Source organism: Sycon ciliatum, chromosome 11 (assembly GCF_964019385.1).
Source record: "Sycon ciliatum chromosome 11, ocSycCili1.1, whole genome shotgun sequence".
Taxonomy (NCBI): Eukaryota; Metazoa; Porifera; class Calcarea; order Leucosolenida; family Sycettidae; genus Sycon; species Sycon ciliatum.
Genome location: NC_088653.1, coordinates 17,679,207 through 17,685,659, shown reverse-complemented (window position 1 = coordinate 17,685,659; position 6,453 = coordinate 17,679,207).

Below are 6,453 nucleotides of genomic sequence, written 5' to 3'. Positions count from 1 at the left end.
TTAGACAAAAAAAAGCATAGGGATGTTATAAATTCTTATAAATTTCTACTTTTTGTTTTAGACATAACCTGGGATTCGAACCCGCACTATCGCCCTGCACGCATCCCCGATACACTTCGCATTAGGGGTGAAACGATTAAGGGATATTCCTTAACGGTTAATCCAAAACTTATCGATTACTTATCGATTATTATCGATTAAGGGGCCGTCCGTAAATATCGATGTTTTTTTAGAGACGATATTCGTTCGTATGGGGGGAGGGTTTTTTGACGCTGTTCGTTGTTTTTGGCGGAAAAAAATATCGATCTTCACATACGCTATTTTTAGGTATGCACCTGGCTTGTACTTGCTTGTCGCGGCTCGTGCACCATGCAGCATGCAGGCACTTGAACCTTGTGTCTTGTACTACCAAGAGTACATACTCTTGGTAGTACTACTAGTACTGCAGCACGTATTATGTACCTACCTGTACACACAAACCGTTCAATATAAAAAATATCGGTCCACTGCATAAATGTATGGATGTTCGTATTAGAGGGGGGGGGGGGGGGGAGGGGTCTGGGGAGATATGAACAAATATCGTCTCTAAAAAAACATCGATAATTACGGACGGCCCCTAAGCACCACTGACGAAAAACTCACCATTTTGCATCAACTACAATCAATTTTGGAACTTCGAAGAGAACAAAAATAAAGGAAACATCGACCGTCGCACAGGCACAAACTGATTCTGAAGGCTACTTGTCCAGAATAGTGAGTTCCGTGAAGCAACCGGAACGAAAATTCGCGGGTACGAATCAGTGCACGGTGCAGAGAAAAGAGCCGCGTGTCATACAATAGATCTAGAGAGTACATCAGGTAGATCTACCGGGTAGAGTCTACGCGTGTGGTGTGTATCCAGAGCATGAGCAACTCGCTGTGAGCGCTGCATACGCGAATCCACTCGTACTCTGGTACATGTGCTGCACGCAGTAAAGTCATGTAGACACACTGCACATGCCGGATATTTCGTCGTACCGTATAGTATGTCGTACGAAAATGCTGTAGCGATTAGAAAAATCGTAATCGACTAGATTTTCTTCAATTAATTTATCGACTAAACCACATAATCCTTTCACCCCTACTTCGCATACATACTTATTCTTCCAAGTTGCTTCACGTTGATCTTGCATTTGAAAGCCCGATTTTAATATGCATTGTGGCCAGCCGTCTTTGATTGTACGGTATGGTACGGGACAGTTACGGGACAGGTACGCGACAGGTACGGTAGAGGGTAGCCCCCCCCCCCCCCCGCCTTGATGACGGCAAAAAAGAATAGGGATGTTATAAATTTTTCAATTCTCCTGTTTTTTCATGCATTACCTGGGATTCGAACCCGCACTATCGCCCTACATGCATTCCCCAATACACTTCGCATTCATACTCATTCTTCCAAGTTGCTTCACGTTATGATCTTGCGTTTGAAAGCCCTATTTGAATAGTGCGGCCAGCTGTATGTGGCCAGCTGTGTTTTATGATACGGTACGGTACGGGACAGATACGGGAAAGCGCCAGGCGTGACACAAACACTCAAACACACACATACCAAATTAAAGCTGTGTGGACCCTGGCTAGAGCCAGACGTTACTGAAGTAACGTCTTCTGCATAGCTACGGGAATAAATAAAATCACTTACTAGCAAGGCCAACAGTGGCCACGATGAGAGTGAGAAGTAGTGCCAGGTGGGCAGACATTTTCTTTATTTGCCTGCAGTTGGTAGTTTGTGAAAGGAAACGATACACACACACACACACACACACACACACACACACACACACACGCACACACACACACACATGCATGCACGTGCACACACACATGAACATGAACACCCACGCACACGCCCGCACACACACACACACACACACACACACACACACACGCGCGCGCGCACGGGGACAAACAAACAAGTTCATACAGATGGCCAACACTGAGGCACAAGTACATTAAAGCACATGCGCACTGACTCACAGAGTCACACACTGCCCACTAGGGTGTAGGTACGCTCAGAACCGTGAATAGCCGTTAACGCTGTCCAATCACCTCTCAGTGCCTGGAACCGTGAATAGCCGTTAACACTGTCCAATCACCTCTCAGTGCCTGGAACCGTGAATAGCCGTTAACGCTGTCCAATGACCTCTCAGTGCCTGGAACATGAAGCTCCACTGTTTCAGTGAAAGCAGTTTGGCGTCTCCTCTACCTTACCTTGTCATAATCTAGATTCGCAACGTAGTACATCTACAGTCAACATCGCTAATAACGACTGCGGATATAACGACAATTCGCTAATAACGACTGCGGATATAACGACAATTCGCGAATAACGACAGAATTTCCATGCCCAGAGCAAAGTCCCATCCCATTGTAATACATATGAGACTTCGGGTATAACGACACTTCGCGAATAAGGACACCTGTTTCACGCCCCACCGAGTGTCGTTATAAGCGAAGTTGACTGTATACTGAGCGAGGTGTCAGCTACGTATACGTCAGGGAAAGTCCCTTGTGCTTTGTTAGCACAGCCGTGCCTGCTTGATTGGATTCAATGATGCCCGTGCAGTCCGCAATGGAACACGCCATGGTGCATCTTGCCAGGAGACAGAACAGGTGGAGAACTTCTCGCTTGAGTTTGAGCTGGTATCGTGCTCAGCACGGAGCATTAGGTACCGGCTTGCCCATAATACGATAGCCAGCCAATGCAGGAGATGCACCCAACCACCCACCCCCCTTCCCGTGGCTGAGCCTTCAAGACCCACCGGCCCACCATCTTTAACGACGGGTACCACTGCTATGCCCGCACTAGCAACACACCGAGGCAAGGATACACAACTTTGCATTACAGACTCAGGGGCGCCGGACACGGTACATTCACTACGCAAATCACCGTAGCACCCCAGCCCCAGGTACTGTAAAAGCTGAAATTTTCCGTGGTGTTTTATTTTCGGTAACTTCGGTGCCGACAATTTTCACCGACATTAAAACGCACCGAAAATTTCGGTACAACCAATTCTGTATACATGTAGTACTAGTACACTTACCTGGAGAACGGGTTTTACCGAAAATTTCCCTCTACCGAACCGCCGATTTTGGAGAATACCGAAAATATTACACCACCGAAAATGTCTGCTTTTCCAGTACCCCGCGAATCGATAAAATACACTGATCTGGGTTCTAAATTCTCAAAATCTTCGCCTCAGCCACCACTCCCCCACGAGTAAATTGTACTTCAGATGGCTGACCGTCCCACACTGAAATACGTTCCGACGCCCCTGAGACTACATGCCCCACACGTTGAATATGTTGGGTCACATCGTATTCTTTAGAAGCTTATCTCTGGCACACTTTTCATCATTTACATGTATTATTCCAGTTCTGCACGCTTACAATCATTATGTTCAAGGGCAGAGCTCTGCCCTAGACTGTGTCTTTATCTCTTTCTTTGCTCACCTATTGCTCATCACTTCTTTTACAGATTTGGTACTATGGAAAGTTGGAAACCCCCTCGATAGGCGAAAGCCTTTGGGGAGTCCTTTAAACTCATGATGCTTCCGCCCTAAAGTACTGAAATTCAGGGCAGTGAACAGCCCAACTGTGTGGACGTCGAGACCTACGACAAAATACACTTGAAACAATAAAAAATACAAATTACACACGTATGATATTCCAACTTCAAATACAACATTCTAGACTAGAACGCTTTTGGTGAGGCGGCCATGCACCCCCCCCCCCCCTCTCAAAGGGGACCAACGGCACCCCTGGCGCCCGTTGCTGTTTTTTAAGAACGTTGAAGCTCCATTGCGGCCTCGTCATCTTTCCACTGAACCTCCAACCCGTGCCCTTCCGGGTGAAAATTTGGAAACAGTCGCTATACACGGTGTAGCCGAGGAGTGGTCGTGTGTGACGGGTTAGAGGTGTAGTAAACTGAAGACAATACTGCTGTTGGCACCTACACATAAAGTCATTTAAGGCCGATTCATACTTCATGTCGCGTACGGGAAACGCGTCGCGTCGTGAAAAAGTTGATCCGAGCTCAACTATTTCGCGTAAGGGAAACCCATCGCGCGACGGTCGCGCGATGGGTTTCCCGTACGCGAGATGAAGTATGAATCAGGCTTTAAAAGGCTGTCCAACCGTCCTGCTTTGAGCAGGGCAGTCATGCTTTGGACCCTAAACATTTGTATACATTTACATGGGACACACTTGCCCTTGTATACATTACACCAAAGCTCTAGCCAAACAGAGTAGGGGGGGGGGGGGAGGACGGGGGGGGGGGGGGCAGTGCCTCCCCCTACTCTGTTTGCGCATCCCCTGTGACAAAGTGCCGCCACCCTACTCATTTTCCGATTTTTCGACATTTTTGTGTATTTTCATGCCGTTCAACGAAAATGCAGTCGATAGTCAGTACTAGAGGGTTCATCATAAAGGCACATTTGTCTCGGGTGAAGTCAGGTGTTCTGCCCGTACGTTGTATTTCGCATTGCACGACAGTTAAGCTGTGTTCACAACTGGCGCGTGTTCGCGTGAAATCACGCGTTTGTGCGTATTTTTGCTGGCTTCTGGGGCGCCATGCGTACGGAAACGCGCCGAAATGGAAATTCCAACATGTTGGAATTTTCAGCGCGTATCAGGCGCGTACCAGTGTACATGCCAGTCACATTGACTGGCGGGGTCAACAAATTAGTACTCGAAGGTGTCGGACGCGCTAAATACGACTCGGATTGCTGTTTTTTTGTGAAAGGCTGAGCGCGCGTTTGGGCACCCATGAACCGCAAGCGTACCGCGTCCCGCGTCCACGCGCCAGTTGTGAACACGGCTTTAGTTTGCAAATAGAAGAAAATGGGGCTACAGGGTTACTGTTTTCCCTCTGCGCATTCCAAACAGGGGCATGATGCGAGAACCCGGGCCTCTTTTCACACCGCATAGGACTAGCTACCGGCGGATTCTGCTCGAAAAGGTAGTAAAATTGGCAGAACCATACAAACCTTATGGCGGGCAATTCCTCGAATTCTGCTCCATTTCTTTATCCACATACCAAACACGCATGAAACTTACCAGAAAAAGTACCGAATTCTGCCAATTTTTCTGCCGGCATAATCCGCCGGTGCCTACATAGGACACATTTCCGTTCCACTATTCTTTTTAGCTTGACCGCTGTTTTACGAGAATCGACGACGCCTGTAACCCCAACAAATAACGCCCCCGCACTGATTGCAGACAGTTCCAGTATTGCGCGCAGCAGTACGCCAGTAAACCGCGGTCTCCCGCAGCCTGGAACTGAACGCTGCTCGGGACACTTTGCCAAGGCCAGAGTGAGCAGTCTTGATGGCCCAACTGCATGCAGCAAGCCAGGCGCCGGACCGTTGTTGTTATTCGCTTGTGTGTGTGTGTGTGTGTGTGTGTGTGTGTGTGTGTGTGTGTGTGCGCGCGCGCATGTGCGTGTGTGTGCGTGTGCGTGTGCGTGTGTGTGTGTGTGTGTGTGTGTGTGTGTGTGTGTGTGTGTGTGTGTGTGTGTGTGTGTGTGTGTGATGATTTGTATTTATGGATTCTTCTCAGGCCTTAGCCTGACTCGAGGAAGTCTCCGTCAACAGCTTTAATGAAGAAGAAGACTGCTGAGGTTTGATGCTCTCCAACACACACAAGCAGACACACGGCCACATTAGAACCCAGTAGACCAACGTCACTGACACGTAGGCTACTCAATACATGCAAGGAACTACAACAATAATAATAATAATAATAATAATGCTAGCCAGATCATCCCGCGATAAAGCACCCAGTTCAAGGCTACGGTTTAAACCTAACAGCTGCCACTATCATTTACACGGCAATGCAGTATTATAACGATACGACAACGTGGCCTGCTGAGGCTGCTATCTAGCATCTAGTAAAGACTGACTCTGTTAAGGTACGTACCTCTTCTATCTGGACGGCGCGTCCGGAACCTGACGGGAAGACAGCAATGATCCTGGTTAAGTTTGGTGTGTGGCGATACGTACGAGGTGGACAAGGAAGATGGAAATATACAGCTACTTGGACGTCGTCCTTCCTCAATCTGATTACGGCCACGGCTTGTCGGCCCGATATCACACGACACCGCGCCGCGCCTCCATTGCATGCCCACAAGCGATGCAGTGCAGCAGCAGCTGCGGTCCCGTCTTGCCCTCCTGTCCTTATTTGCAGGTGGGCCGACACTCAATTGTTCCGTTTCGGTACGCGACCTGCAGTGGGAGGGCTCCTGCCTCAGCTGTTTGTGTACGCGGAATACCGTTAGGGTCGTGGCTATCGGCGAGGGAGGAGGTGTAGACCAGTCTACGGGTCTATCTTCCTACATTGGGCACGCCCTCGGGTATCCATGAGGAATCCGTGTCGTCCATATTGCATCCACTGGCCACATTTGCGGTGATCAGAACTGCA